We start from the raw sequence: 21,377 nt of genomic DNA, 5'->3' as shown, positions 1-21,377 counted from the left end.
GTGACTGTTGAAATCATTGCCCAACCATAGGCTGTTACAACAATAAGGATTATGAATTGGATCATATTTGTTTCGACTACACTGCACTCTACCTCTCGCTGGAAGCTGGCCAAACCTTTCTGTTTCACCTGGGGACAGTGAAAGGCACTGGTTGGCTATCCACTCTGCAAAAAGCAAGGCTGAATGGCTGACAATGACCATATTCATTTTTCATCCACACACACTGTGTGCGCCGTGTTAAATTTGGCACCTCGCTGATTCTCTCTGACTTTTACTGCATCATTTAGTGCCCCACACAAAGCAGCGGTACTTGCTGCGACTGCGTCCCAGCTCTGTTTTAGCTGCCACTGGCTTGTTTGGCGTGATCCTTTACGTCGCCACCTGCTGGTCCATCCAGTTCACCCTTTATTTCACTCTGTCAATCTAATTGCACTGGGCTCTTTACTGAAACTCTGCTGTGATAGTTTGCAATGGCTAGAGCAGAACTCAAATCTGGCACCAAGACTCTGTTCAATAGCCCGTAAATTTAACAGACCTGCCACCAAGTGGTTCGGGTGTAAATTGCAATCAATCAAAAAGACGGATGTCCCTCGCAATCCTTCACGATTGATAGAAATCCACCAGACAGTGTGACCCCGCTCCTTGATGGCCGTTGCTCCGTTACAGAGAGGTCAGTACGACTGAGTCATACGACAGATGAGGGACAATGATTGCCAACATCCTTCTTGAGTTGCAGCGGCCAATGATGCATTGTGATTTGGCGGGTGCTATTTGCGGCTGCTCCAGATTTACTTCCTCTGGTGGCGAGACCAACTGCAGTGTTCTTGAGTGCACATGGAAGCCTCTTGATATAAACCACGAAAATGTGGGAAAAAAATCTGAGAAGCAAATCTTCATTTATGTTGTGTTCCATCTGCAATTACTTTATTGTTGCAATTGCATCAATGGTGATGTTTTCACCTCTGATGCAATGTCACAAGTGTTACCTTTAATCTGATGCCAAGATAATGACAACAAACTTATTCTGATCTTGTTGTGAGATGAAAAAAAAAAAAAACTTCCTGAGGAAACCTCAGTTCAACCTCCCACCATGTACCAGTGCTATATAAACAGTCTTTTCACAGTGTTCCAAAATTAGACAAGTTCCACCGAGTACTAAGAATGGTTTTGTAGTGGGGGGGGGTGGCCCTGAACCGGCAATACTTGCCTCTGTGTGTCGATAAATCCATGTGATGCTGAAATTTCTCCCAGCTATGTATCGCAACTTCGTCTTCTTCGGTGGGAAAAAATTGCAAAAATTGAGATTAGCTGTGAAGACAAACTGATTACAAAAGGCACATATTCCCTCACAACTAGTACAGAATGGATTATGACTTTGTGCTGAAAGGATAACGAAACCGTATCAAAGTTTAAAAATCAAAAAATCAAATTAATTAATTGAATAAATTGAATACAATTCTGCTAATTAATTTATGTAAAATCAAACGGCAGCAGATTCAAGGGCATCGTCTCATGAAACAAAGATTGAATTTAATTTTCAAAACTTGAGCTGTTGTCCAAAATTCAAAACCACTGAATGCCTTCCTTTTGGTTTGAATATCCACATTAATAACCAGTTCAACAACTGCTCAACAGCTCAGTCACAAGGCTACACTGGTGCACAAACCTGGACAGACAATGCACGCTAAGAATAAAGAATCCACAACAGGGTGGCCGAGTCACACTTCTACTGAGAGAATGTGTATTTGCATTAGCAGATGGCAACACCCGCACAGCTCCCACTTTCCAATTACATGTAGAAAACTCCATAATACATCAAACAGATCTGGAGATGGTCACACTCTGCTTCACCACACTGTGAAAGCAGACAGTATAGAGAAATGTAATCTATAAGGAACATTTCAATTTTCCCACCATTAGTTCCCTGGGATTTTAATTAACCATAAGCCATTAATCTCCATTTTTCCCCATTTCTCTGCTGTCTCTCTTCACCCTCACTGAACCTCCAGTGTTGCTGCAAAAGAAAAGAGCGCGCAGGCAATAGGTAAACAAAATCTTTTGCCGCATTAGTTTTAGTGCACATTCATTATGGAGGGTAAGCGTAATGGACGGCAATGTTCCAACACAGGAAATCCTGCAGCATTCTGAGCCGTGAGTACGTGCACGCCGCGCTACAGGGGTTTGGTTCATTGTGTTTGTAATAAGACAAACAAGAGTTACCTGCCTTGCCTCTGAGCACTGGCATCACTGGCAGTTTACATCCATGCTTTAGACACATGGCCCAAAGCTCACTCACCTGAGGGTCCAGAACCAGAGCCAATGAGATTATTAGATGGAGCTGAATATAGGCGGTCCCAACCTACTTTATATTAATCACCTCACCTCACCTGTGCAGTTTCAAAGTCCCATCGTTAGTGTCAGTAACTCAGCATTTGGCGGGTGAAAAAAGTTTCACAAATTGAAGAAAAAATAAGCAACAAAAGATGGTTATAACAGAAACATTTTACTCTTTACTTGCGTAATCAACTTTTATTGAAATGTATTGTGATTGCATCATATCGTGAGAGTTACTGTTACTGTTAATATTGTTTCTGTTTATTGCTGTTCCATTCCTAATTAAAATGTCCACAGTTGTGGCGATGAGAGCAAAATCCCAAAACCTCTGAAAGCTAATCTCCACAGAGAAGAGAAAAACTTCCCAGGACAAGACATTATTTTTTGAATCATGGGTATCAACCATGTTATACAGCCTATCAAAGATGTGAGTACAGTGGTGAGCCACAGCAAGAAAGTTGTGGGTTTGATTGCACGACCCGAAACTTTTCTGTGCAGAGTTAAAATGTTGTCCATGTGTTTGTGTTGGTTCTCTCAAAGTATTCCGACTTTCTCTCACAGCCTGGGGTTGAAAAGGAATTGACGCCAACTGGAATCATCTTTAAGGTTGCGATGCAGTTTGATCACTGAGTTGTCCATCTTATTGAACTTGCCATGCACTGTTATGACTGTCTGTCATTACTGTCGAAAGAAAATAAAAATAAACTGAAAATCTCAACAGACAGAGAACATTCCACAAATAAACAACACTGTGCAACAATGATACTGTGCACTTGCTCTGGGGGGAAAATGTTCTTGTGGTTTCTTCTAAACATCATTAGAACGATTCTGTGTGTATCACACGTCGCGGTAGCGCTTTTCTCACCCATCACACTGTACCATTTAAATTCTTCATTTCTTTTTATTGTGGGGACACTCATACGCCCAACATCTCCGGAGAGCAGCGTATCGCTCTGCTAGATGAGCATTCGCATGTTGATGTTTTTCCAATTATCTGGCCTGCTGTAATTCTGTGGTGCTGCACTACAGACTGGAAGTTATTAAATAGCAAGGTGATGGGGGAGGGGGCCAGATTCACGGGCATTATTTTTTCAATCTGAGGCCGCTACTGGGCTTAATGTGATACTGTTCTCAATCTTGGAAGCAAATCTTCACTCTTGCAAAAATCAATACCTCGTCTTCATATTTTCTCTATTTCACTGGTCGTGCGGTTCCTCTGCCGTCCCAGTCTTTTGACCCATCATCGGGGTCCAAGAAACAAAGGGGAGGACAGTGGGAAAAATTTCCATATAAACCAACAGAATATCTCTAATGGTAGCATTAGCAACACTATCCATCTCCTGTCTGAGTAATGGGCTCCAGCCAGTGCTCTGCGATGACCTACAGGGTCCACCCGCCCTCCCCCTTCCCACTCCGCCCCTCCCCACCTCTCTTTGTCTCTCACTGCGGCCAATTAAAAAGCAGCCCCGGCGCTGACAGCGTCCCCACTGGCGCGAGTGATTGCACGGGCCCTGGCCTCCTCCCGGCCCGGGGTGTGGGTCGAAGGCTCGTTGGTCTCCTTTGATCTCTGCAGACTTCCTGTGTCCAATAAATCATTTTCCCAGCAAGCGGCTCCTCTTTGACCAACGCAATCGAGAAATCTGACTTTATCTGTCGCTTATATCCAAGCTATCCCGGCCATTCAACATTAAATGGTGATTTCTCAGGCGATCCGGGCACAGCAAAGTGTGCATGTGCGTGTGTGAGTGTGTGTGTGTGTGTGTGTGATTGCCGAGCCGAAGAGACAGACCTTCATCGCGCAGAGGAAATGACACCCTAATCCTCAAAATTGTCATTATTTTACAGCAATTTAAAGGGAGCTCGACAATACGGCTCCAATATGTCGGGCCACTGTAATGTTTTGAGGTCCATTAGAGGGAGCAGCTGGCTCAGGTGTTTCCAGCCATTTCCTCCCTGAGGCCGCAGCCACTTCTCTTTCCGAGAAGGCAGCATCCAAGGGGTTGGCTGAACTTTCCCATTCAAATCGTGCGGCGGGTGAAGGCAGGTGTGCTGCCAATTGTCCCGTTTGACTCTCAGCAAAATGTCATGAAGCAGTGGGGACAGAATAAAAAATACCAGGAATCTGAATTTGCTTTTCTTGGATCTTCTGGACTTTCTATGAGCACATGGCCTGTATGTAAAGAACTTCTTTTTTTAAGGTATTATGTTCTGACTATTTATTAGGATTAGATTATGTATTTTTACTTTTTCTCAGTTAAACATGTATTGCAAAATGTGTGTCTATGGTTTATATCTTTAAATATTTTTTTTACATTCCAGATTATCTGACCACTTAATTGACAAGGAAATGTAAGGGTAATGGTATTTTCATGATGTGAAACATTCATCATTCACCAAAACAGGAAAGAAAAACATCTTCAATTATAGAACACTGAAGGCAGAGAAGCACATTGTGCCTCTCTGGGAGAAAAAAAGAAGAAGAAAGAAAACAGCCAAGCCCCGAGCTCCATCAGTTCAGATCTGAAAGAACTCAAATCAGGCCCAAATGAAACTAATGCAACTATCCGCTCACATGATTCCGAAGCCTGTGAAAACACACTTCAAAGTTCATTTGCTCAGCCACGTGTTTTTCCCGCATCTGTGGCAAAACGTGTAAACACATGTAAGCCCTCAGGAGTGCTTGCATCGGAGGGGGGCAATCTCCTTTTTTTGTCACATGATTAAACACAAGAGCAGACATGTGGACTACACCCCACTCTCATGCTAGCAGGGTCTTCATCTCTGTACTTGGATCACTCCCAGTCAATAGCAGCAAATCCCCTCACAGCTTTTAATCAGAAGGGCGACTATTGGAGCTTAGCTAATGAATGCGCTGGGATAATATAATCTCAATAATCTCTGTGAAAGCCTCTAATTGAACCATATGCTAAATGTGATGTACGACTTCATTAGGAACGGATGTCTTCTTTTATGTGACACGACTTGGTGACCTTGACTGGTTTAGTGCGTCACTGGGAAAGCAAGGGTCCAATCCTGTTAAAGCTTCGCAAGTGGGGCTGGCACATCACGGCCGACTGCAGGATCAGCCGAGACGCCAAGTTGAAAGAGACGCTTCAAACTTGGACCGGCTTCTGAGAGTGGGAAGGAAGAGGAAGGAAGGACGGAAGGAACAAAGATTTCCAAGTGCAGCCCGTCCATCAGGATGTCCTTAAAACAGTCTGCATGCGCGGCATAATGTAATTAACTTGCACTTGGCTGTGGGCTTTTATTAAAATACTCTGTTATTCTGTGATCAAATTACATTAAATCAATTAAGGATCGCATGTAAGCAAAATTCAAGGAAGTTCCCTTTTATATCTTACTTGCTATCAAATACATTTAGAGTATATCTTTTTCAATTGCATTAGCATGAAATTAAAGACAGGGTCTGCAGCTTCTGGCCTTGAACACATTCAGCTTCCCGCTTCACTTTGACCAACAACATACCTCGATGAGCAATCCTACATTAATAGTTATCTGTACAGATTGACAGATAAATAGCCATGTTTACCAAAAAAAACACTTACAAAAACACAGTTGTGCTTTATATTAACAGCAACGGTCAACACTTATCATTTGGTCAATTCTCAGTAGACGTGAGACTCAATAGAAGACAGATAGGTGGAAAACCGTTTCAGAAAGCCTGTTGGCATTGCACCTGTTGGTATTGGTTAATCACAATGAAGTTGCACTGTGATGTCTCCTTCATGGATGAGATCAAGACCAATTTTTGAGAAGAACCACTGAAAACGCCCTTTAACTGGCTCACGGTCACTTAGAACTACCATAACCATTCCACCGATGCTCATAAACTGTGAACTAAACACAACTATAACTTCTTGGAATGGATGCTGGTGTTCTGGTGGCACTGGTGGTATGAATACCAAATACAAGGAAAAGAAGCACATGTACAATTACGATTACATTCAACAGCGCTCCAGTAAAATGGGTCTTCATGTTACAAAAATAGAGATCTGGAAAAAGCAGTAACAGTGCTTGTGGCAGAGATACATCCAATATCCCTCACTTGTAACATTAATAACAAAATTCAGTAGGGTCTCTGGTTGTGGGAAGAGAGAGTCTTGCCTTTAGGCCCCTAGAAACACAACTTTAAACACGGAAAAAAGTGATTTATTTTGCTGCGTGACCCTTTGTTCTTGTTACGCCTTATTTTCTTTTCAAAGTCGACCAAAATGCCTTTGCTGGAATGTTAAAATGACTACAGTGTCAAGACAGCGTGTCAAGTACTTCACCTCTGATGGGATGCATCGACATACCATCCTGCGAAACATCTTCACTTGACCAGAGGACGATCTGCCAGCAGAGTCCCAAAAAAATCAGGGTGATGTTCTCTCAGAGAGTAAACACAGGCTCAAAGCACGTGACACTGATCATTACGTGAACTGCTGGGAGTCGACCCTTAGTGGGAATTTTTGCAGTTCATAAGGACAATTTTTTTCAAACAACATCCAGTTCTGCGGATAACAGGGTTGGACCAACTTCCAGATTGTTAATTCTGTAAATTCCAATTGTAACTTATCCGAAGTGTATATACTGTATAGCTGACTTCCTTCTGTATATTTTTAAAATATTTTTAGTATAGTTACTGCCCTCTTTTTTTGTTCTGCTGTCCTCTAAAGTACCATCCACACCACAACAAATTCCTTGTAAGTGCTGAACCTGCTTGGCAATAAACGTGTTTCTGATTCTGATTCTGATATGGCCTGAAGGAGAAACAACACCTAGTAGTTCGATTCCTGGCGGAAATTCTTCCTCACCGTCATACACAGACACGGCTGATCACTACAGCATATTGTGCCGCACTGTTTTAGGGTGTTATAAATAGTCTCATGAATGCTTATGCTTTAGACAAAAGGCATGAATTCTAAATTATCCTTCTTCTTGCCAAGAACATGCACCACTCTGAGTAGCATTCCATGAATTTATTCCCTCAGCTTTTTAATTATTTATGAAAATAAATTGATTGAAATCAAGCCTCTTCCAGATTCAAATCTTTAAAGGAACACACACAAACCCGCATGCATTTGGCTTTACGATTCCCCATGTTTGTTCTGGCTTCCCATGAACTAGAATTACCAAATTTTGGTAACCTCAAGTGCTATTTCAGTTTGGACCACAACTGAGTCACTTTGAAACGCACATGTGCCTGCATGGCAAGCCAGCATTTTGGGATGTCTTCTCATGAATAAAATATGCAATCAGGCATTCAAACTGTGCCAGACAAATCTGGAATTTTAATTTGGTTGAGGCCAATCCAATTGTAGAAAGTGGGAATTGAACATTTTATTTCAAGGAATATTATCAATATCAGAAGAAATCTGAAGTGGGGCGCATTCTGAATCTTCCAACGGGAGGATGTTCAACAAGTTAAGTATCTCATTCCCTTGGATCAACAGAGAAACCGCCACTGATATTGAATTTATATTGAAGCAATGAGTGCCACCCATCTACACTCGGCATTGAAATGGGTTTTGCAGCTGACAGAAACATCCACATGGGATTGAAAAATGGATCAAGTATAATAACTATGTTATACTTGACTTATATATAAGTCTTGAACACATTCATTGGAGCTGCAAGCTTCCTGAGTAGCACACTCTTTGCACTCGCTGATGGTATTCTTGGCCACTATGGGCAGAAGAGCTCCACAACAAGGTGACAGCCGAGTCCAGATGCGGCTTCAGGACCTTTGCCCTGTGCAAGTTGTTAACATAAACCCCAAAGCAAAGCAAGGCCTCCATGCACCTACAGCAAACACAGAGTGATGCTGGCCAACCAGAGGGCACGTGATCAACCCTGAGCCAAGGGGCCTGTCACCACCTCCCCGATGCACCGTGGGACAACAGACCTCTCAGCTTGCTCCCGTTACCTGGCCACATGTGGTCATCTGTTACTATTGCTATTCTTATCAATATCTATAACCAGTTTAATAACATACATCATTACGTGACATCTGTGTTTGCCCAAATGCCGGCTGCCCACCTTCTCACACCCGTAACCACGGCTACCGCACGCATCCCGCGGGACACTTGCCCACTGTTATCACATCTTCCGAAATGTTCTTGGCCAGGGCGGCCGCCCGGCACGTTTTAATAAACGCGCCCAGTCATTCCACTTCATTTGACAATGAGGCGGGCCGCTCTATCCGTCTGAAGGGACTCGGGCCAACCTTTGGCTGCAAAGTGCATTCAGGGGGAGGGAGTGTGGAGGGGGGCAACAATTACTCACTGATGTGGGAGACAAGGTGATGTGACGCCGCTGCGAGACTTTCTCAACTCCACTCCTTCCTCTTGCACGGCTGCCAGATTCTTTCCTCTACGTGCGTGATGTAAAGCAGCACGGATGGGCTGGAGAAATGCGCAACTCTGAGGGCGACTGCCACGTGCATTTGTGCGTTGGTGCATGTGTGAGCACGCCCTCTCCATATCTCCGCACTTGTTTGTTTGTTTTTTTTTCTTTCCCCCCCCACGACATCAAAACTCTCGCAGGAAAGATGGGCCTTGCGAATGCCTGCGCAGGCACGGAGCACATGAACGCAGACAAAGTGGGTCAGGAAAGTACAACTCGTATGTTCTGGCCTGAGGCGTGTATATGTGTGTGCGAGTATGTGTGACCGGTTTCTTATATCTTTGGGGTTAAGATCTTTTCCTGCACTGACAAAAATAAAATAAAAAATAAAAAACAGAAGAGGTTTAGAAGTTGTTTAGAAGGTCTGGCAAAGGAGAGCAGTGCGGATCAATACAAAATATTGGAACTGCAGCTGAAAATCATTGACTCACTTCCCATTAGAGTTTTTCCTAAGGCGTAGAAGTACGCAGAATCAAGAACAGTCATCACAAGGAGCACAGAGTAATTCATGAATAATGAGCTGCCTCAGCGGTATTTAGCCTTCAAAATCACCTATTGAGGAATCAGCTCACACAAACATTTCAATGTGCGATTTTACTGTGAGAAATAAACTGGATAAAGATAAAGAATTCCTGTCATTGTTGCGTTGTGTTGCGCTTGTCCACCAACAGTCTTTTTCAAGGCCTCTGGGTCATTCAGCAGAGTTGAGGTGTCCACTTAGCACAGAGGTGGAAAGAGCCAAAAAAGCCATTTCAGGTTCAAATGATGATTGTTTGTTGTGCGTAATTGGAGCCTAATGGTGTATTATTGGAGTATTTATTTATTTATTTATTTAATTTCCCATCAAGGTTAATCCCTTCATCTTCAAGACATCTCGGGAACGTAGCACACTGCGCCTTGTTATCCAAAAATGACCGCTCTCTCCGTGTCTCGTTCCTCACGGTGGCAGCTGGCCTACTTTCCTTGCCTTTGAGTGCGACCACTCTCAAAAAAAGCAGAAGCCATCACTTCATTTTAGAAAATCAGGACTAAAAAGAAAGAGCAGAAACCAATATTCAATTTTGGAAGGGATAACGGGTTCGTCATAGTCAACATATGACCAAAGGTTTCATTGTGCTGGCGTTTAGTTTAAACCTGTGGCATTAGACATGTTCATGCTCAATTCTATCTCACTGGTTCAGCAGCTTCAGGTGCCTTGACGTCACCTTTCTAAAGCTTCAGTGCTCTGTGTCCACATTGTGTAAAGGCTGAAGGAAGATTTAAAAAGTTCTCTTAGTTAGAATCTTTATTTCTAACAACCAGGAAAAGGCTGAAGTGGAATACAAAAGTCTGTGTTAGCTCATTCAGTGCTATGATTCTAAAAAAAAATAAGCATCAGAAAGATTGTAAAGAAAGATTTTCCAAATGGAAATGATGTTACTGTTAGTTGGCAAATGTTGGAAAAAGAACAGTTCACTGTAAGTCCAGTGTCCCAACAATGTCAAAGCTGTGGCAGAATTCTGAGGACAAAGCCGTCATTTTGCACTTGACCTTCATGAAGCAAGTGCGCAAAAATAATTTCCCTGGGCATTATGGGAAAAACGGACCAAGCCCTAAACTGTTTATTCCAAAGAAAAAGACCCCATTAATGAGACGTTTTTCCCCCATCACAGCTTAGTCCATAAGAACACTTAGAAGCTGCTTTAAAAAAAAAATCTTTGGTGGATTAAATGGGAAAGCGGGGTTTTTTTTTTTTCCTCCTCTACGCAGTCGGAAAAAGAGTATTAAACACACCTCGCCCACTTGCTCGCACACACAGAAAAACACAAAAGCCCCATCATTCAGGTCTCTCGCTGTGCAGATTGAAATGTCAGCGAGGCTTTAGACCGTTTCAGTCCGTGTCGGAGCCCACTCAGGATTAATGTACATACAAGAAACAATGAAGTGCTCGCGCTGCACAACCCAGGCCAATTCTGCTCATCCCCTCCTACCGCTGCCCCGGCCATCCCTTAAGGAGTGACAAGCACTTTGATGGGTGGGGGGGGAGGTGGGAGCTGGAGGAGAGGGGGCACAGGGAGCACAGGCACAGAGTTTAACCGCCTCGCATGTCGCTCGACTCTCTCGGGTTCCTAACTCGGTTGGGCCGCTGAGGCCGTCCGCCACTCCCAGCTTTGTCACGGGAGACTAGTGCTGTAGTCAAGACCGCACCAAGCGAGACTGAGACATTATCAAGACTGTAGAGTGTTGAGATCGAGACAAGACCAAGGCATTTAGGGTTCGAAACCAAGACCAGACCAAGACTTTACATATCAACGAAAAATAACAACAAAACAGAACAAAATGACCAGTATTTTTTTTTTTAATTCAAGTTTGCTTCTAAATTCAACAGCAACATCTCTTTTCAGCAAGGTATCTTTTAATGATTTTCTGTAACATTATGCTGCTTTGCCAACAAATTTCGAAACCATATTCAAAAAAACAACTTTGCTTCATAAAATTAAAAAATAGATTGACTAGGAATAAAGGGGTGTGTCATTCTGGGTGTAACAAACAGCGTGAAACGGCTCAGCTGGATTCTTTTCCATTATCTGTCATTGCAGTGTTGGCTGAGTCTCGACCCGTCTTGATCAAAAATCCAGAGTCCGTCCAGTCCGAGACAAGACAGAGTAAAAATGCCTCCGAGTCCGAGATGAGACCCTGGCCCTTATAAAGGCTGTTTGATCCACTTTTCCATTTCCTGCATTAAAACTGATTAACAGAAACTTTTGTTTAATCGCTCCCTTCAGGTGAGTTTGAGTCTGTCTCCGGGTAGCGCCCACAGTGGGGATCTAATTCAAAGTTCAGTGACTCTGTGCGAACACCTGTCGTATCCAATTACCCTAAACTTCACACAGCGGGAAGTGCATCTGCCATCCCACTGATTGTTTTAGGCTGAAACGTGCCCAGTCAAAATGAAAGTGGTGCGTGGGCGATGAAGACGCGAGGATCTGCTCGACGGTGGCTGTGAAAAGAACACAGACTTTATGTAAAAAGCAGCAGAGTGACGGTTCAACTGTTTTCCAAAAGCTTTGAGAAGACCTCGCGTCTCTTTAGTGTTTACTGCAGTTTTTTTTCCACTCTACCACCATGAAACCCAGTGATGATCCTAATATAGCTACATTAAATATTCAGCCGTCGATCAATTAGACACAATTGGGAATTTAAGCGGGTTCTATTATGAAAATATGACTTTTACAACTCTTTAACAAGTGTTTTTTGTCTTACTGCCAAACCAACTATCACACCAAGTGAAAGAAATGAAAACTTGTGTATACCTGGTGTAGCGTCACTGCATGAGAAATAGTAATTATCTTCCCTGCTAGGTAGAGCTAGCGATGGAACAGCAGGCCAATAACATGGGAGTGGGCTGTTCCAAGGCAGATTGAGCAGGTAGAGGAGGGGGCAAGAATGAGAGAATTCTTGTTCAGTAATGTCTATGCAGCCCTAACTAGGAGTCTTTTGACCAAACAAACCCTGCTTATTGTTGGAAGTAGACCAACAAAATACATGACCCAGTTTAAAACCTTGAACTGTTACCCACCATTTTACTGGTGGGTACTGATAATCTGGTAATCTGGTTCACTGTTTCATTGTTCTGTTTTCCCAGTTCAGTTGTAAAATGACGCTGCCAGCTAGCCAAAGCAAGTTTAGCCTGCTTCTTGGACACTATTCAACAATAAACTTACAACGATAGCCAAAAAGTAACAAACGTTGACCTGGTGTGTATTTGTTTATTCAACTGGGATGTATTGTAGGTTCAAAAACATAATTAATCCATTCTGTACTTAATTTCTCTTTGACACTCCGATTGTCTCATAACAGCTGCCTTCCAGCACCTCCTACACAACAATAAAGTAGGAATTACAGATAAAATGTATTTATTTTAGGCCCACGCTCATATCATTTACGTAACTCACATAATCGTTTTACCCAGTAACAAAACACTGCAACATCAACAGCAGACGCCTGTTCACGATGCCTTCACGGGATTACATGGAGCCTGTATTCGATCAGACATCTGAATGTAATAAACCAATTACATGAAGTGAAGTGCCTGACCAGGCGACCTGGGAGAAAATTAAATGGAGCGCGACTATCTTGGCAACAATAATGAACAGTGGCAGTGTCATTTTTTTTTTTTTTTTTTTTTTTTTGCGTCCTCCTTTTGTCACAACACAAAGCCCCACGATGCTTCACTGGGCTTACAGAGGGGCCGGGGGGGCCACCAACACCAAGTCAATAGCTGCGTTTACATGGACACAAATAATCGGAATAAAGGCCCAATCAGATTAAAAATGCTTCATGTAAACACGCCAATTGGAAGATTCTGATCCGGTCCGTTCGGAACAAAATTTTATTCCGAACGAGGGAGGTGGTCTATGCCGATCATTATTCCGAATGACGTCCATGTACACACCCATTCGGATCCTGTCTCGGACTATCTCCACTGCGCAAGTGTGCTGCATCTGTGTGGCGCATTTCCGCCTTAGCGGCAGCCGGTCATTTTTATTCGCTGAACATAAACGAAACGATAGACCAAATAAAAACCCGCTGGAAAAGTTTGAAGGCTTGTGAACGAGCCGAGGACGTGCGGAGTGCGGACAACGCGGCGTTTATTTTTACAACACAGGCGGAAGTACAGCTTCTTCTACTACTATTTCCGGAAAATTAGACACTCTGATTAAAGGCTTGGTGCATGTATACGCACGTCACGATCGGCTCATTTTATTGAGTGTGCATGTAAACAGTGGATTTGGAATTTCCGATCAACCAAGGTTTCGATCGGATTGGAGAAATGTGCGCATGTAGACATGGCTACTGGATGAATTTGTATTGGGGACAAGAAATAATCAAGCACTGCACGGCTCTGTAATAACCCTCTGCACTGTGAGCGTGAGAGACCGAGAGAGTGAGAGAGAACCTGCAGCGCATTCAGTCACGACGCAGCACAGAGACGTATCTGCCTTCGCTGCCTCCATCAGCATCTCACAGGAGTGCGTCCCTGCATCACTCCTCCCATCAGCCTCCTCAGCAAACTACACAAGCAGTATCACGACGCGTAAAAAATAAATAAATTTTTTTTTCTCCTCCACAGTCGCACGAACACGGACACGAACATGAAAACATCACACGGGTAGTCAATATGTGGAGGCCGGCAGGCATCCTTCCTACTCAGGTCGCAGGCTGCTGGGCGATAGCGCTGTGAGATAACTGGCTCATGCTGAAGCATGGTGGCGGACACAGTCATCATTACCTGCAGCTGCTTTGCACCCAGACACAGGCCAGACTGAACGGCTGTGACAGAATTAATTAAAGTGCGTCAGTGTGACTTTCTCGCTCTCGGCTTTACAACGTTACAACTCACCTCGTTTTAGGCATGTAGGAGGTTGTTTTTTAATTACATTTTCTTTTATTTGATGTATGTATAAAGTTTTCCCATTGTGTGAAGACAGAGCAGCAAAGGATTATGAACACGATATTCTCAATGTATTTCAACTTCCTATTTAACACTGCTACAGAAAAAAAGTCCCCTTTTTGGTAGAAAGGTTAAAGAAAAAAAAATCTTAGTTGCCATCAACTCCCAACTAATCACGCAGCCAATTGCTTCAGGCCTCAACATTTGCACAACAATTGTTTGATGCCAAGAGTAATTTTTCAGATTTTGTCAAAAAGCAAACCTTCAAATCAAAAGGTTAGTCTTTATTTTGGATTTAGACGGGATACTTCCTGCATCCTCTGTTCATTGTCACGTGCCATATGTGAAAATCAATTAAAAAACGAATCAATCCTGCTTGGCAAATTGTTTTCTCAGGAAATCACAAACCACTTAGTTTAACACTAAAAACCGGGATGACAAACTGATAAAATAACAAGGCCAACGAAGGAAAGAGAAGCAGTGGCAGCATGTTGGCGAAGTCCAGGTTCCACGACTCCGACTGTGAGAACTCCCAACACGGAGGGACCAAACCGCTGGCACAAGCCTCCATTGTGTGTCGTTGGTTGAAAAGGCCGCATTTTCCAATGTCTGTCGGCGTCCTTGCGCTTTGAAGGGCGCAGCACTAGTCAATCTCTGAAGCGCATACACGGACAGCAAGCGCATTTACATTTATATACACGCATTTAGCTGATGCACTTTCTCCCCCCGCGACTCACAATGACGGCCCTGGAGCCTGTGAGTGCTCGCAAGGCAGCGCGAGAGGCTCAACCTTGGGTGGATGTGAGCGAGACAAAGTGGCGAGCAGAAAAGGTGTTGTTGTTTCTTTTTTTCCTTCTCTCTCTCTTTTTTCCCAGAAGGGCATCACAATCGGGATGATCCAAGTAGTTTCCGCTGCTGGTGATGGGCAATAACATATTTTTTTTCAATTCAATACAATATTTATGGGGTTGATATTGCCATATCCATATCAATACACTTTTTGGTTTGTAATTTTTTTTCAAAATGACAGGACACTTGGCTGTTAATATCTTTATTACAAAAAAATGAGTGCCATAAAATGTAAAAAGAAAAAGAAGAAAAAAAAAAAAGGGTGATGTGCAAATATTGATATGCACATCAGTATCGGCTGCAGAGCGAGTGAAATGGCCAGAAAAGAGGAAAACTTTTGCAACCGCAGCTTGGTTCCAGCAGGTTTCTAAGGATTTCGCACAGTTTCCTGTTCGGCTAAATGGCCTTCAAATCATGGTCAAAATGTTTCCTTTGCAGGACAAAAAGAAAAATGTGGAAATGTTTTCAAGAAGTGGGAAATATCTGCAGAATTATGTCACCACGGGTGACACCTGTTCTTTCTTTTTCTCATTGTTGTTTCCAGTCTTATGGAAGAAAACATAAGCGCAGTGCCATCTGTTCCCGCCACCAGACACTGTGGGCATTTGCTGTGTAAACTAATCCATCCAGCAGGATGTGAGTGTGTTATGTTGTGGAGGCTGGAGGCTGGAGACCACCTGGGGCCTCTCACTGCACTTCCAGCGGATCTCGCAGGGTGAGCAGCGCTTTCATTTGCCCCCTCGTTCCGTCGCCGCGCACGGAGAATTGTCGCATGATGTTGCTTTTATTTGACTGACGGCTTGACGGGAGGCGTCACAAGTCGCATTAGCCTTTGCCTTCGAGGGGGTGGCCAAGAATCCAGCCAGCAGAGACTGAAATACATCTAGGTCCACAGGCCGGACTTAAGCGTGTTTTGTTTTTTTTTAAATTGCAAATTAATGAATGCATTACCGCATGAAATAACTTCCATGTAAACGTCTGGTGTGATACATTTTTCTTGTTTGTCTGGTTTTGTTTTATAACAATATTTACATTAAAATCATTTAATCTATGCCTTCATTATAAAGACCTCAGAGAGGACTTTTATTTTCCAAAGGGAGTTTATTTCTCTCCAGGTATTGAAAAAACAACAACTTTACTTTAATATATCTCTATCTATCTTATTGTCTATCTGTACAATATATATGTATGTACACACACCCACACACACACACACACACACACACACACACAAAGGGTTTCAATGTTTTGATTTACTTTTGGAGCATCTTGTTCGATATGAATTCTCAATGCTTATTTAATAACCTTTGACCTGCTTATTCAAGCATCATCAACAGTAATCAGGATATTAATAATGAGCCATGCCCATATTGTGTACACGTGTACTGGCATATTGTCTGCACAATTTTCTTATTTTGTCAGACACATTTTTTTTCAATTATTATTCATACCTCACTTGTTTCAACGTCACGTAGTCCGGTGTGAACGATAAAAACCTGTGTGTCTGACAAAATAAGAAACCACGGGATTAAACATTGACCCTCAGTGCAAAAAGTTTGACACAGCAAATGTGTTTTGATCACTTAATAGGACATGATTAATGTTCCTCTTCCTCTGCTACTGGCAGAGTTGCCAGATCATGAGTTGCCAAGGCCGTCGGCAGGCTGCTTCTTCTGAAGAATCCTCAGTTGGGGAACCGGCTTCTCTCACGTGTCTTCAGCATTGTCTTGTCGAGAAGTGCATGTCGACATTTTTATTGCTATATCGATCACGGGGGGAAAATTTTGTTTCGACATTTTTAAGAAAATATCCAAAAAGACCACGCACCCAACAGCACATGAGGTTTGTAAACTTTACAAACTTTACAAACGTTACATTTATGATTTATGTTTACATTTTATGGCACTTTCAAAATTTTATTTAACTGTTTTCATTTTTTGTAATAAATACATTAACAGCCTTGTGATTTTTTCAAAAGTGTATTGATATTGATATCAGTATTCCAATATCCATCCCAAAAATATTGAATTTGAAAAATATGTTATTGTCCATCACTATTGTCTTGACCCGGGTTGGGCTTCACCACATCTTGCTTCTAGTCTGACTACAATAACGTTTGGCTCAGACTAAAATAATGTCGCGAGGACATTCACTACTTGTCTCAGCCGAGCGAGAGGAGGGAAAGAAAAAACATATTTCATTGTTAAAATGGGTCAAAAAATGCTGCACAGTAGACGAATGAAGAGAAAAGAAAGCGGCTGCTGTGCGCTGCACTGCGCTGCTCGTCCTCCGAGGCGCCTGACAGAATTGTTGCTACAGAATTAATCCACTCACACCTCCAGGACACGCTGGGGTTTTTTGGTTTTGGTTTTGTAGACTTAAGCCAGTGTTCCAACCCGGGGACGCGATGACATCCATCACACTATAGTGACGGGAATTCCAGCTCTTTTAAGAGATCCGGTTCTTTTGGCTCGGCTCCCTAAAAAGAACCAGGGGTTCTTTTGGCTCCCAAGCGGCTCCTTAGATTCTATTATTGCTTAACATTTTTTTTATGACCAAATGATGTGCTAAAATGAATGACTAATGTTCAATGTGGTATGAAATGCGTATTACACACTTAACACAAGTGAGAGAACACACAACGGAACGTCACAAAGAAATACAAAAGAATTGCAAAACAAACAAAAATCAGCACTCAGTTAAAAATTTTCAGTCCCTGTGTGTGTGTGTGTGTGTGTGTTAAATATTAAGGTATTTATTTTGGTTTATCTCATTTGTTGTTTGTTTTAAATATATTGATTTGAGTGTTTTTGTAACTACTGCAAAGTCCTCCGAGGCGTCTAGTGTTTTTTTAGTGCTACAACAGTGGGAACAATAAAGGACATCTATCTAATTATCTATCTATTCTAGTATTCATTTTTTTTATTTCTGTTTTTTACATTTCTCTATCACACAAAATCTTCACTGAAACACGCTGTAAATCGCTGGCAACTCTGCGACTGGATGTGGATCGACCCGTTTTCCGGTTCGGCTCCCAGTGAAGAGGCGGCTCTCTTCGTTCACTCTCTCTTAGAACCAGTTTGTTTGCCAACGACCCGTCACTACATCACAACAGCAGCAGGAGCAGCAGCAGCAAAGTCACTCCTCTCACTTTTCTCATTGTTTCTCACTCCACTCACTCCAGACTTTCTGCACAAGTTCTTGATCTTCTTGAATTGCTTGATTTACTTCTTGATTCTTGATTTTTCTTTGACTTATGTCTTGATCTGTTTGACCACACAGAGCCCCCCCCCCCCCCCCACACACACACACACACACACACACACACACACACACACACATCCTTCTCTCTCTCCCTCTCTCTCTCTTTTCCTGCCTGCGTGCTCTTCTAAATCTGCTGTTTTGTTCAAGCCACATATAAGGAATGTTTGGCAGGTAAATGTTTGTGCTCACATGGTCCAGGGGATTTGGGTGACTGATAGAGCAACAATGTCACACAGAAGAGAGACAGAGAGACAGAGAGAGAGAAAGAGAGGCAGCCACGCAGGCAGGGACGATGTTCATTGGTCTGCGTGTGTGTGTGTGTGTGATGGAGGGAAACAGAGGTTGAAGGACGAGTCACATCAAGTTTTTATATGAAACGATGACGGAAGCAGGTTGTTGCACACACACACACACACACACACACACACACACACACACACATACACACACACACACACACACACACACCATCTCACTCTCTCGCACACGGACGCACACACACACACAATTTCGCATTCACACCTTACAAAGTTTAAATATATACAACAAGTCGGCGCACACTCGCACCAATACATTCCACCACCACACGGTCCAAAAAAGAATTGTCCGTGCGCGCGCGCGCGTTTGTGTGCGTGTGTGTGTGTGTGTGTGTGGGGGGGGGGGGGGGGGTATGCGTCTACACGTGCACACAACAAATTGCCCCTTCTCTCCCGTCGCTCAGGGCGCGCGCACACACACACACCATGGACAGAGGAACGCCGTGCCTCGGCCTGTCGGCTACCCCCTCGCTCCCCCTCTGCCATGCCGCTCGCGCGTCATGACTCGGACGCTGCCACTCTTCCCCACCGTCGCCCCACTTTCTCGCGCGAGCATGGGCTGCACATGCACGAGAGAGGATCCCCAGATATGGATAGCAATGTGCCGAACAGTCCACACACACACACACACACACACACACACACACGCGCGCGCGCGCGCTCTTTCTTTGCGCTTTGACCGACGGCGACGACAGCAACTCACCCAGGGTGTGAACGCGCGTCCTCCCCGCGCGCCTCTGCCTCGCGGGTCCCTCGTATCCAGTTAAGAAGCGGAGAGGTGGCGGAGCTCGAGCGGCGGCACGCACGCGGATAAACTCGTGGACGGCAGCCAAAACACCGCCGACTTCTCCTCCTCCTCCTCCTCCTCCTCCTCTCCCTCTCTCTCCTCCCTGTGTCTCTCTGTCTCTGTCTCTTCGTTCCTGGTCTCCTCCTCACTCTCTCACTCTCCCTCTCTACCGCGGGCCAGGCTGAGCTGCAATAATCCAGGCATCGTCGTTCGTCTTGTTGGGGCTCGACAGGAGCAGCAACAGCAGCGGGTGGTGGGTCCGGTCCGGTCCGGTCCGGTAGACTCGGACAGTTCAAAGTTGGGTGGGGCTGTTCTTCAGTCTTCCTCCTTCCGCTCTTCTCAATAATCCGAGTGAGGAAACTGTCTCGGTCTCCGCGGTGGAAAAGAAGAAGATGAAGAAAGAAAAGAAGCTCCGAGTTGAACAGCCGAGCTGAGCGAGCTGCGGTTTGACTGCAGCGGTGGCGAAGAAAGTTTGCTTGTGGTGGTGGTGGGTGTGTGTTGGGTGAGCAGGAGGTGGAGGGAAAGTTGTTAATAATCCAAGAGAGGTGTCGTCTCCTCCTCCTCCTCCTCCTCCTCGTCGTCGTCCTCCTCCTCCTCCTCTTCCTCCTCCTTCTATTTCCCTCTTTTTTTTCTCTCAAGAAAAAAAACCCTCTCCCCTCGGAGGGAGGAGATCACCTGCGGCCGGAGCCTTTCACGCGCAGGTATCCAAAACCCGGGCACAACCCCCACCCCCCACTGGCCCCTCGTGCGTGTGCGCGCGTGCGTGTGTGCGTGCCGTTGCTGCTGCTGCTGCTGCTGTTGTTTCAATTATTCCCAGTGTGAAGAGTCTCTCCGCACCTCGCTCATCACCTCGTGTCAAGCTCGGCAAGAAGGCGTCTATTTTCACCCGCGCGCTCCTCTCTGCTACTTCTTCTTCTACTGCTCTCTCTCTCTCTCTCTCTCTCTCTCTCTCTCTCTCCCCCTCTCTCTCTCTCCATCCACCCGCCGCGAAGCCGCTCCTCCTCCGGCCGCCGATTGGCCGAGAGACACTGGGAGAGGGAGGGGCGGGGCGGGAGGCGAGGCCGCGGTGATGCTCACTGAGGATGGGAGGATGGAGAGAGAGAGGGGGATGGAGGGAGGGAGGGGAGGCACGAAGAAGTGGGCAGAGGGAGATCAACCGGGAGCGCACGCGGTGGGAAGTGAATGAAGTGTGTGATGATGAAAGTGAAAGAGAAGGGAGAGGAAGACGAAAAGGTGCCCGGAGTGACGTGTGTGTGTGTGTGTGTGTGTGTGTGTGTGTGTGTGTGTGTGACAGAGAGAGAGAGAGAGCATGCAACGAGGAGAGGCGACTCATAGCGTAAGATCCCTGTCAAAAATGCATATTCATAAGTTTAACTGGTCTTATTTGTAGTTTTAAACCGGGGTGGAGCTACATGGTGAGGGGAGGGGGAAGTGCACACGCTACAGATTCTCAAGTCATACCTTTGTTAATTGATGTACAGGATCTTTTTTCAAGAACTATTGACACATGTATTTATTTCATATGTATCATGATTTTAGACCAGATTAGATTGGATTTTATTGATCCCAATTTGGGAAACTACACTGTTGCAGCAGTCAAAAAACAATACAAAAAGTGAAAATAGAAGGATAAAGATAAACTATACAGTAGTTAGTTTACAGTTACAGTTTTAAACAGTGGTTAAGCTGTACAAACTGTTAAACTATTTTGTTCTTGGTGTAAACAGTATGCTCAAAGAAGAGGTTTAACATAACACTAACCCTGATCCTAGGACAGTAGGAACAAGTTGACACCCGGTAGCTTTGTTATTAATTGCTTAATAGGTTAGTTATTAACTGTTCTGTAAATCATATGAGTCGTGACATGCCTATTGCTGTAAGGTCACTCTGAAAACATTTAATAAATACAAAAAAACAACAACTATTGTAACAATTAGAATAATAAAAACAACCATGAAGTCATTTCAGGTATCTACTTATTGAT

At 44.0% G+C, this 21,377-nt stretch overlaps 1 protein-coding gene across 1 annotated transcript in view; it reads right to left on the bottom strand.

The window, feature by feature from the left end:
• brinp2 (bone morphogenetic protein/retinoic acid inducible neural-specific 2) overlaps window positions 1-19,973 on the bottom strand; it is a 169,687-nt gene extending 149,714 nt beyond the window's left edge. The window contains exon 1 of the mRNA XM_076031543.1: window positions 19,310-19,973. The gene's annotated coding sequence lies outside the window, so the exon portion shown is untranslated. The remainder of the gene's footprint in view (window positions 1-19,309) is intronic.
• Between the last annotated feature and the right edge of the window lie 1,404 nt (window positions 19,974-21,377).

Source organism: Nelusetta ayraudi, unplaced genomic scaffold (assembly GCF_046127955.1).
Source record: "Nelusetta ayraudi isolate G7.1 ecotype Tasmania unplaced genomic scaffold, CSIRO-AGI_Nayr_v1 ptg000033l, whole genome shotgun sequence".
Lineage (NCBI taxonomy): Eukaryota > Metazoa > Chordata > Actinopteri > Tetraodontiformes > Monacanthidae > Nelusetta > Nelusetta ayraudi.
Note: the sequence above shows the minus strand (reverse complement) of the source record. Positions and strands in the feature narration are given on the sequence as shown.